The following is a 12,295-nucleotide window of genomic DNA, read 5'->3' on the forward strand; positions in this document are numbered from 1 at the left end:
TACCGGTAGAATATTCCAAAATCACTTCTTTTCTTCATTTTTTTTACTTGTATTACTTTTCATTTGTCATGTGGGGGAAATTTTTTAGAGGGGTAATGGTCATCAGGAGGAAATTTTCAGGGGGCAATATTGTGCATGGGCAAGAACTTTCCGGCGGAGAATTTTCCATGGGCAATCAGTCGGAGACTTTGGAAAGTATGAGCAATTATGAGGACAATAGTAAAAATCAAAATGTCAGAAGTGGTACAATAGCGTTGACTAGGAAGGGATCTATAAGCGATCTAAGAAGGGACCTTTTTTTCTTCCTCGCCACTTCATATGGAAGCCGTGGTTGTAGATGACCATTTTCTGAGTCGAGCGATCAAAAATCCTGTTTTGGGAGGGGGCAGGAGCCAAAACAACTTTCGTCACTGATCTTTTGGAAGTTACAGCCGCAAGTCCTAGGGATCAAGGAACCTCATGCATAAATAAATATTTCCAGTGCATGACCCCCACCAAAAATATGGTGCAAAAAAGGATCATTTGGAGGGGGGACTCAAAACTTATTCCGGGACGTTGTTGTGCGAAAGGGGCCCAATGCAGAAGGAAAAACAGAAAAGATCATGATTTCCCGAAAACTGACCTAAAATGAGCCAATAAATTCCTGCCACATATCGCAGAAGGGTGGTTATAAGAACTTGGGAAGGGGCTCATTCCGTTGCAAATTGAATGTTCTATTGCCCTTTTCAAGGATCGACAGTGTTTTGAGGGCAACCTGCCTCTTCTCAATCCTGTTCCCTCTGCTCCCCTTTAGCCCCTAAATCCTAATTCTGAGATAGTCATTTTACTCAAAACGCTAAAAATTCTTGTAAACACACCTTTGGGTTCAACATAGCACCCGCAGCCCCAGGGGCAAAAGCCAAAACTTGTGTACAGTTGCCATTGCTGAAAAAAAAACACAACTCAAATGTAACAAAAAATGTCTACCAGTTTAACCCCTTATATGATTAGAATGAATTCACGGTAGCAGTAATGTAAATCGAATAGTACTATATTGACCCAAGTTAACAAAATAGGGCGTTCCCGATGTCTCAAGAACGGCTTTCGATATCAAACTGAATCTTTCAGGAGTTGTTGTAGGATCAAATAGACCACATGTTTTGACTTCGGGAGAGAGGGAAGAGGTAAATCTGAAGACATCATAAGTGTCCAGACTATCAAAATTGCATATCTTTAAGATCATAGGAATCACTTGTGGGATATACCCCATAATTTCAGGTAAAGTGGGGGACATGGTAGCTCCAAATTCTATGTTAGCGAAAACCGTCACCTTCAATCCCTCAAAACCGATTTACTTTTAAGGGAAACTCCAATTTTTCACATATAAGCAGCGAAGCAAATCCAAGCACACTTCGTGGTAGGAGCTTAGCGAATAGCCCATCTGTAATCTCTCTGAAATAGCTTTGAGTATGAAGTTTGACAGTTTTACCCCTTGCAAACTGTTGGGTGACAGTTTTACCCAAGCAGCGAAGCAAATCCAAGCACATTTCGTGGTAGGAGCTTAGCGAATAGCCCATCTGTAATCTCTCTGAAATAGCTTTGAGTATGAACTTTAACAGTTTTACCCCTTGCAAACTGTTGGGTGACAGTTTTACCCAAGCAGCGAAGCAAATCCAAGCACATTTCGTGGTAGGAGCTTAGCGAATAGCCCATCTGTAATCTCTCTGAAATAGCTTTGAGTATGAAGTTTGACAGTTTTACCCCTTGCAAACTGTTGGGTGACAGTTTTACCCAAGCAGCGAAGCAAATCCAAGCACATTTCGTGGTAGGAGCTTAGCGAATAGCCCATCTGTAATCTCTCTGAAATAGCTTTGAGAATGAAGTTTGACAGTTTTACCCCTTGCAAAATGTTGGGTGACAGTTTTACCCAAGCAGCGAAGCAAATCCAAGCACATATCGTGGGAGGAGCTTAGCGAATAGCCTATCTGTAATCTCTCTGAAATAGCTTTGAGTTTGAAGTTTGACAGTTTTACCCCTTGCAAACTGTTGGGTGGCAGTTTTACCCAAGCAGCGAAGCAAATCCAAGCACATTTCGTGGTAGGAGCTTAGCGAATAGCCCATCTGTAATCTCTTTGAAATAGCTTTGAGTATGAAGTTTGACAGTTTTGCCCCTTGCAAACTGTTGGGTGACAGTTTTACCCAAGCAGCGAAGCAAATCCAAGCACACTTCGTGGTAGGAGCTTAGCGAATAGCCCATCTGTAATCTCTCTGAAATAGTTTTGAGCATGAAGTTTGACAGTTTCACCCCTCGTAAACTGTTGGGTGACAGTTTTACCCAAGCAGCGAAGCAGATTCAAGCACACTTCGTGGTAGGAACTTAGCGAATAGCCCATCTGTAATCTCTCTGAAATAGCTTTGAGTATGAAGTTTGACAGTTTTACCCCTTGCAAACTGTTGGGTGACAGTTTTACCCAAGCAGCGAAGCAAATCCAAGCACACTTCGTGGTAGGAGCTTAGCGAATAGCCCATCTGTAATCTCTCTGAAATAGCTTTGAGTATAAGGTTGACAGTTTTACCCCTTGCAAACTGTTGGGTGACAGTTTTACCCAAGCAGCGAAGCAAATCCAAGCACACTTCGTGGTAGGAGCTTAGCGAATAGCCCATCTGTAATCTCTCTGAAATAGCTTTGAGTATGAAGTTTGACAGTTTTACCCCTTGCAAACTTTTGGGTGACAGTTTTACCCAAGCAGCGAAGCAAATCCAAGCACATTTCGTGGTAGGAGCTTAGCGAATAGCCCATCTGTAATCTCTCTGAAATAGCTTTGAGTATGAAGTTTGACAGTTTTACCCCTTGCAAACTGTTGGGTGATAGTTTTACCCAAGCAGCGAAGCAAATCCAAGCACATTTCTTGGTAAGAGCCTAGCGAATAGCCCATCTGTAATCTCTCTGAAATAGGTTTGAGTATGAAGTTTGACAGTTTTACCCCTTGCAAACTGTTGGGTGACAGTTTTACCCAAGCAGCGAAGCAAATCCAAGCACACATCGTGGTAGGAACTTAGCGAGTAGCCCATCTGTAATCTCTCTGAAATAGCTTTGAGTATGAAGTTTGACAGTTTTACCCCTTGCAAACTGTTGGGTGACAGTTTTACCTTAGCAGCGAAGCAAATCTAAGCACACTTCGTGGTAGGAGCTTAGCGAATAACCCATCTGTAATCTCTCTGAAATAACTTTGAGTATGAAGTTTGACCTTTCAGAAAGCCTTAGGGGGATTGGACCACATGTTTTGGCCTGAAGAGGAGGCAGAAGGGGATACTAGCCAAAAATATCTTATTTCTGATCCACTTAGGTGTTTTTTGCACTATGTTCCTTTTCGGAACTACTACCCCTACTACTATTGACAACTCACTGCAGCACCAGGCCGCCTGACACCAACAAGGTTACGCATGCTCCTCCTCCATCACAATCTACTTAGAGCATCCCTCTTAGCATCCTCCCAAGAAGGTCCAGATTATTTTGCACAGCTTACCGTTTTAAATACGGTTAGATAGACGGGACCCAAAATAAACCGTAGACAATTCCTCTTAAAAGAGCTAATAAATCACCCTTGTCTATCGGAGCGCCCACGCATCAGAACCATAATTGACTACTGTCGTCACTGCGGTTTCCAATACACTTTACTTGGTTTGCAGAATTACCTATTCTTCCGAACTTTTTTCAAACTAAGCAAAAATATCTTGGGCCTTCGCTATCCTACCCTTTAACATCTTCCTGCATCCACCATGTTTACTAACAATAATACCTAGGTAAGCGAAGCTATCCACTTGATCGATCATCCCGTTTTCCAACATCACCTATTCAGCTTCACTATTTCTAGCCTTGAGGAGTTAGTCTTCCAACAATAATTTTCCTGTCAATTCTTGCACCCTGAGCTTTCAAAACACCCAAAAAATCATTTATTTTGCTAACATTTTTGTCCAAGATCATCAAAATATCAGCATAATGTAAGTCTAGGAGATTTTTTCCCCATTCAATTCCTTATTTTCCAATAGCCTTTGTCATTTTCCTTAGGACAAAGTCCATCCTCTTCCCTTCCTAAAACCTGGTTTTTCTTCTCTTAAAACTTTACCTAGAGCGTCTCTAAGCATCAGCATACTAAGCAATTTCCTTCCTACAGAAACCAAGCTAATGCCTGTAATTACCTCATTCACTCTTATTAACTTTCTAATAGAGGGGTTTAATAAAATTTTCTTAAAACCGCCAGGTACTTCTCCTAAATCGTTCTTCTAAATTTTTCTATGTCTTCAAAAATTTAACTCCAACTTCAAAACCCCCACATTTATATAAACTCACTTACCACGACATTAGCATCTGAGACCTTATTATTTTTTTTTATCCTTTTATAGATCTCCCTTCACTTCCAAAGTGTTTCTTTATACACTTTTCTAAACACTTTCTAAAATAGATTAGCCTATAAATCATGAAGAGCCAAAACTGTTACTAAAAAACGGAAATAAATTGTGGCCTAAAAGGCTAATTTTCGCCCTATCTTCAAATGTTTTATATTTTTTCTTTATACAGACTACAGGATCCTTCACATTAAGCTTTAAAACAATCTCAGTGTTACTAAAAGAAAGGGGGAAACCAAGTTAAAATTTAAAATAAGCAACTTTAATGGGCGAAAGATCAGAAGGTCTGAAATTTCGGAAGAAGAGGGACGGGAACAATACGTGAGGCAGAGCAACAGCGCTATACATACGACCAAGGACGTCCCGACGGTAAAGACCCCGAAAACGAATTAAAAGAACAAATGCCTTGCGTAGTTTCATCTGAACATGCTGAACCAGGACTGGTTTGAAATCTCTTTTCGAAGCAGCATAAGGTAATCCCAAATAGGTGACTATTGGCGACGACTGAAAAATAACACCATTGCCGCAATCGAGAGTCGCCCTGGCATTATTCTCTAAACAATTTACAACAAAAAATTGACATTTTTCAAAACTGATAGAAAGGCCCAAACCTTTTAAACAATTAATTAAAATATTAAAATTAGAAACAAGACTAGACTTGGACCGGCTTAGAAGGATAATGTCATCAGCATATGCAATGTAAGACAGATTTCGAGATAATGAAACAAAAGAGCAGGAAAGAGAATTAAGGGCAGTAGCTAAACAAGAATTGAATATATAAGGAGAAATAATTCCTCCTTGTCTAATTCCTCTACCCACTTGGATTAATTTGGACTGAGATGAAGACGAACTCGGACAGATACGGATCTTTAAACCAGAATACCAAGAGCGAAGGACTCGTATGACAGCTAGGGGCAATCCAGCATGGATTAAAGTGAGCAGAGCGGATGCATGAGAAATGTTATCAAAGGCCCCCTTGATATCAATCAAGAGGGCGTATATGAAAACAGTTTTTATTAGGGTTGAATGAAACTAGTCTTATGACAAGCGTTTGAATAAAGTAAATCGGACAAATTTTATAATACGAACCGAATTATAATCAACCAAAAACGACAAGTCTAATACTTTTCTTTGCTAATGACATACGCTTGAGAAGAGTAAACCAGCGAACTTATGTAAAAAATGAATCAATTGCTATGGCATTTCTTAGAGAGAATTTATGATCATCCATGTCCCACCAAGGGGCCCTAAATACCTGCCCCATATTCCCCCTCCCCCGTTTTTGGACTTGTAATTTTTTGAACGTATAGTTTTTTCGACCCGGAATTTTTTAGACAGGTGAACATAGTTTTTCGGATTTTTTTATGCAGATGCCCAAATGGATGTTCATCAGCACTACCTGTATGATTTCAATCAGTATTTTTTACAAATTGGAATGATAAACAATTCCATCATTTTTTAAAAAGAGAGTGGAGAAGAAATATTCAAATAAAGTATGTGCCCATGGTAAACTTATCGATGCGTTGAATGCTGACAAAGACAAATGTTTGACCTATGAGAAAATAACTAATGGAGATCTTGTTGGAAAAGTATGCGCGTGTTGTCATGACAGTGAGCAATTAAATTACTTTGGTGCATCAAAAAAAGTTTTATGATGTTGGAAGTGCGAGTGTAACATTTCCAGTGCTCAAAGATAATACAAGCCTGAAACTAATAGTTAAAGATGAGGGTCAACTTCTTGCTAATGAAGTTGACAATAGGGTCAACTTCTTACTAGTGGTTCTGGTAACGCGTTACCCGTCGACAGATCCTATCACCATCTTTCTGGTATTAACATTCGTACGACAGCAAAGGGGAAAAGAAAGTCCTACTGCTACAGTAACGCAAAAATGCATATCATGTCTATGTGCCAAACGGCAAACTATGTAAAAGTAATTCGGAATCAAACAGTGAAATCGAAACCAAAATAAAATGGCATTCGCAGACAATGCAAAAACAGAGTAAAAAGATGAACAGATGAAAAAGTAAAGCGTATGTTAACATTATTGCTACCATTGACGATATACCAACAGATATAGTCAATGAGCCCAATAATGCCAATGACGAAATGTGTTATTTTGTTGTAGCTGAGACCACGTTAAAACTCGTGTATGACCCCAAAGTTAAATAAGTACCATGCCATGAGAAAACATAATGAAGCATTTGATGGAATGGAATCAAAGCACTCATTTTTTATGACGAAATTCTACATGTCGTCATTTCAATAAAAACTATTTTATGCATCACTTTATTGTGTTTCCATTGTTTTTAGAGACGCTAGCAAGTCGAACATTTGGAATGTTTATAAAAAAAAAATCAGAGATGTAAGAAAAGGAATTTTCAGAGACATAGATACTATTAGTGTGCCTATAGGGGGTATGGTAGACACTGAGATAGGCTAAAAGAGCTTTTAACTAAGTCTGAGAGAGATGAGCTGGATTTTATACAAAAAATCCAAATACACAAGCAAAAACCCGCTCAGACATAAATGCACAGATAGAGCGAGAGACAAAACATATGCAAACACACAGAGTCAGGCACACAAACACACAAAGAGGGAGAAAGAGAGAGAGAGATGGAGAGAAAGATTGAGAGAGAGAGAGAAAAAAGCAAATAGCCACTCAGACACAAAGACATACAGAGACAGAGAGAGTCACAGAAACACACACAAACACACAGAATCAGACCAACGAAGACAGAAACGGAGATAAGCAAGCATACCACTCGGACACACAGGCACACAGAAAGAGAGAGAGACAAATACGTATACAAACACAGAAATTCGACACACAGGCACAGAGAGAGAGAGAGAGAAACAGATACAAACACAAAGATTCAGACACACAAACATACAAAGATAGACAAAGAGACATGGAACCACTAGCTCAGACACATATGCACAACACTTGAGAGAGACAAGCAAACAGCCGCTCAGACACATAGGAACAGAGAGAGAGAAAAAAAAACACTTACAAACCCACAGACTCAGAAACACAAACAGGGAAAGAAAGATTTAGGGACAAGCAAATATTCGCCAGATAAACAGGCACATAGAGAGAGAGAGAGATTAAAAACAGATACAAACACACAAAAGACACAAAAAGAGAAAAAACAAACACCCGCTCAGAAAAACAGGCCTAGAGAGTGAAAGGGACAAACACACGCTGATTTAGACACACAAAAAACAAAGACAGACACAGGGACAATCAGACATCAAACATCCACTCAAACACACAGGCAGAGAGAAAGAGACATGCAAACAGCTGCTCAGACGCAGAGGCACAGAGAGAGAGAGAGAGAGAGAGAGAGAGAGAGAGAGAAAAAAAAACAACATATAAACACAGAGTTAAAGAACGCGTACATAAAGGCACAGAGAGAGAGAGACAAGCAAACAGCCGCAAAGGCACATAGGAACAGAGAGAGAGAGAGAGAGAGAGAGAGAAAAAAAAAACATATAAACACACAGAGTTAAAGAAATCGTACATACAGGCACAGAGAGAGAGAGACAAGCAAACAGCCGCAAAGGCACATAGGAACAGAGAGAGAGAGAGAGACAGAGAGAGAGAGAGAGATAGAGAGAGAGAGAGAGAGAGAGAGAAGAGAGAGAGAGAGAGAGAGAGAGAGAGAGAGAGAGAGAGAGAGAGAGAGAGAGAGAGAGAGAGAGAGAGAGACAAAGACCTACAAACACACAGAGTCAGACACATAAACAAACAAAGACGGGCACGAAGACAAGCAAACATCCGCTCAGACAAACAGGCAAAGATAGAGAGAAATAAAAAAATACAAACACACAGAGTCAGGCACAAAAACACAGAAAGACATACACAAAAGCATACAAACACTCACTCACACACACAGGTGTAGTGAAGGAGACAAGAAAACAGCTGCCTCAGAGATACAAGTGGAAAGAGAGAGATCATCCCATCTCTTTAGGGAAGACCCCTGGGATGAAAACATTGCACGCGACCACCAAATACTGTTTTTTATTCTTGAATAAATTAGCTGATTAAAGCACGTCTACGAGATGGGGGCCGGGATAGCGTTAGGCCAGGATGGCTTCATTTGCATTTTACTCAAGACTATATCTTTCATTAATATATTTTTATTCGTTTTAAAATCAACAACATAACAAAGATAACATCACATGGCTAATCATAATCTACTTTAACTAGGTCTCACCCGTCCTCGAAGGTTGTTGGGGCCTCTTTATTACTATGTTATTAATTTGGCGTCTATACAAGCTTCTCTTTGGCCAGGCAGAAAAGCTACAACAGGTGGGAGAAGTTATCTCTTTGGGGGGGGGTGAAAAATTTTCCCTACGTTGTATTAGGCCAAGCTGCCTAAGTTGTTGTAGGCTTACTTTATCAAGTATGGCGTGTTTGATCCTGATGATTCCAAACAACCTAATATTGGAAACTCAATCCAGGTGATTAGTGCAAGCAATTGGGCGGAGTGATTTCGTTTCAAATGTAGCAAGGCAATATTGATTGTCTATTTCGAGGGTCCATGACTCACAGGCCTATATGGCTATTGGGATAATCAGTGTGTCGATGAGTTTTGTTTCCATTAGTGTCTACAAATACTTGTTCCTCCAGATAGGCATCAAGGCTTTATAACTAGAGTCGGCAATCATCAGACGTATCTAAACGTCGTTCGAGTGGTTGTTGTTATCGGAAGTTAAAGGACTAATAGGATAGGTGAAATCGTGGACCCAATCTATGTTTCCTCTCTTCCCTGTTTCCCTGGCCATGGAGCCTTTCGGTGGGGGAGGAGAATGTGCTTTTTATTCATTTTCTGATTATATATTGTTGACTAATGTATTGATAAATAAATGAACACAAAAACTCTGAAATCAACTTTCGGACATATTGTCACTGTCGAGATGGCTAATTCTTTGAGGAATCGATGGTCATCTTAAAGCGACTGATGGTTGACAGGATGTTGTCGACCTGGAATTGAAGATACACGAGGATAACCAAGGTCTACAAAAAGAGTTGTGCTACTCCTCCTCCCTCTCACACCTTCTAAACGGATTAAGTGCCATTTGCGCCTTACTCAGAACTTTATGCATTTTGAATGCGTGGTTTTTATTTATCAAAATACATGAACAAAAACTAAAAATAGAATCCCTATAATAACCAAAGTGACTGGAAAGAACTAATGAAAGTAAACTAATTGTTCAAAACACAATGATACTAATTCCTTATAATCGACATTTTTTTTATTTTCAACGTTACAATTGAGAAAGAATTTTTTTAAAGCAATGATTTGTTTTCAGTAATCCGCAAGTAAAGCCTTTAGAACAATTAGGGGGCAGTGCCCCCTATACTAATTCCTGATAATTTCTGTTCGTTGAAGTTTAGCCTGATTATTCATTTTAATTTTTGCTTGTTTTAGGATCTATTTATCTATCTATAGAAGGAGGTTATCTGTTATCTTCTGTTTGATGTGATTATTTATGTTAACTAGTGTTTATTTCGGGTTTCATTTATTAATACATAGTACTTTATGTTCCTTTAAAGATTGAAATTTCAACGAACATTATTTCAGCCCGACTTCAATTTTAATATGGGTGTTCACTTTTCTTTGAAGCTTTCCTTTCCTGAAAACGTTGCAAATTGATATTGAAAGAAAAAAGGTCCATAAGGCCGCCCCCTACTTAAGTGGCCGGCCATGTATCACTTGATTTAAATCTAAATTTATTTTCACAGAACTGAGGAATCAGAATTTTCAACAAAACGTCATGTGCTTTTAGTTTAGCTCGCCATCAATTACAACGCGCAAGCGTAAGTAATTTCTATTTTCAGTCTATTTTCTTTGTAAATTCTGTTCATATTCCTATATTTCATAAGGAGAAAAACGACTAAAAAGAACAAAACAGAATATGAGTTACATAACGGTTTTCATTGCAAAATTTCCATCTGGGTCGCAACCTTTTTGGGGGAGTTTCGTTCCTATTTCTAGAATTATGCAAATTTAAAATGTGCTACTAAATTTTAACTAAAAATTAAAAATTAATACCTTTTATATATTAAAAATCAGCATGAACGATTGCGTTGTTGCATAGATTGTAATCAATACTTCCTTTTCAGAGTTACGGTTTCTATTGACAAAGGTCGCTGTTTACTAAGTTTGTTACTGCCTGTTGTTTGAACTAATGCTCTCCTAAATGTGTAGGAAGGTCGGCACTCCTTCCTTAAACACCCGTATTTTATATTCAAGATTAATATTCGTAAAACAATACTTCGTAAATGATAATCATCCCTGAAAAAAATGTACCCACAGAAATATTTATTAGGAGGGAAAGGATGTGAAAATTACATAATTCATTATAGATTCATCATTTTGACGGTTTTCAAGGCAACTTCTTTGACCAAATCTTTTTATAGGGACTTTCACATGAACGCCAGTAGGAGGGCGGTACTCCGAGAAAGAAGAAGCCGTTAAATATTGTATGGAGGTAGAAAAATAAGTATATTACCGTTCAAATCTAGGGATAGAGTCTCATAGCAGCACTTTTGCATCCGTTCCCCTCCCGAACCTCAAGAAATTTTCTGGTGTCACTGCTGACCACCACACCCTCCACCTCTTCAGCTATGTGCTAGTGGACCTGTGTGAATGTAATTTTTCAGGTTAAATAGAAGAAGAGTTTCTGCCATAAGTGGGCGATATCATCCCCCAGTACCCACATTAAAAACAAAGTTCCGATGTTACAGACGTAACCCAAGAACATTTCCGGGAGTCAAGAGGGATTAGAGCCAGAGAAACAAGAGGATGTCCCAAACCTCCTTCTATAGTTATTTGAAGGCTCAGTAAGTTAGGGAGTTTGGCATAAGCAATACTTTTTGAGGTTTCAATAACACTCCCCCACCTACACGAAGATCCAAACGCCCTCCTTCATAATGGTTTATGCGCATATATTAACCACTGGACCTAATTTTATCAGCCCCCCATGAATAAACTCAGTTTCATCAAGCTTTAAAATAGATATCTACGGTAACCTTTTATTTTGTATTGACTCTGGGCATCTTCAGGATAATCGGCCACTTTATAACATTACTGTCTCTGAAACTGGAAAGCATAATATGTACGTTTTTAAATTTTAAATCGAATGGCGATCAATCTTGAAACTTTCAGTTAATGCCTTTTAGCACGCTTTGTTCCACTATTGTCGTTTTTGTCGTAAAAGGGCTGAAAAGGCCACTTCACTGTGGCATTATCTTTTTTGCCTCTTAAAAAGACGATGACACTTTTGATGTTCTTTATACAGAGCCTTATCCAGATATTCTAGGACCGTCGATTAGATACTAGAGGACAATCGAAAAATAATGACAAGTCAACGAACAAACACGAATCCACGATCGTCCTTAAACAAAAATCAAATTATTTTAAACAGGGCCTAAAGTTTGGCCACTTCAAGTTTTCTATACTTTGAATTTGATGGTGTAGTTTTCGTTCAAATGACTTGCTTTTTTTGGGAGTGTTCTCCCTTTCCGTAAATGGGGCAAATTTCCTCAGATTCGTAGCTCTTTTGGGTAATTTTAAGCAGTATGAATTTTACATATTTGGTCAATTTTATATAAAGTCAATTCTGGTAATGTAAATATTGCTATGAAAACTTACTATTTTATAGTTAGGCAACTATTATCAGGAGCCACTCCTTACTTACGATTCGTTGGCACGAGCTGTCGAAAATATAAAGTAAACTTAAACTCAAACTTTTAGTTTAAACATCTCGTAAAGCAAAGTTCTTGGTAACACTTGCTAACCTCCTCCTGCGAAAGTCCCTAAAGACACTCAAGATTCCTCCCTCCCTCCAGCTTTTGTACCAATAAGCATATGGATTTAATCTTTTATTCTGCAAAGCAAA

General features: G+C 38.8%; 1 protein-coding gene across 4 annotated transcripts in view; it reads right to left on the minus strand.

Annotated features, from left to right (window-relative positions):
• LOC136041197 (CCAAT/enhancer-binding protein gamma-like) overlaps positions 1-12,295 on the minus strand; it is a 238,193-nt gene that overhangs the window by 197,801 nt on the left and 28,097 nt on the right. Inside the window, exon 1 of one of the 4 annotated variants that reach the window (XM_065725765.1) lies at positions 10,907-10,930. The exons of the other annotated variants lie outside the window; for them this stretch is intronic. The gene's annotated coding sequence lies outside the window, so the exon portion shown is untranslated. Of the gene's footprint in view, positions 1-10,906; positions 10,931-12,295 lie in introns of those variants that run through there. 4 annotated transcript variants of the gene reach the window in all.

This window comes from Artemia franciscana, unplaced genomic scaffold (assembly GCF_032884065.1).
Source record: "Artemia franciscana unplaced genomic scaffold, ASM3288406v1 PGA_scaffold_1179, whole genome shotgun sequence".
Classification (NCBI taxonomy): domain Eukaryota; kingdom Metazoa; phylum Arthropoda; class Branchiopoda; order Anostraca; family Artemiidae; genus Artemia; species Artemia franciscana.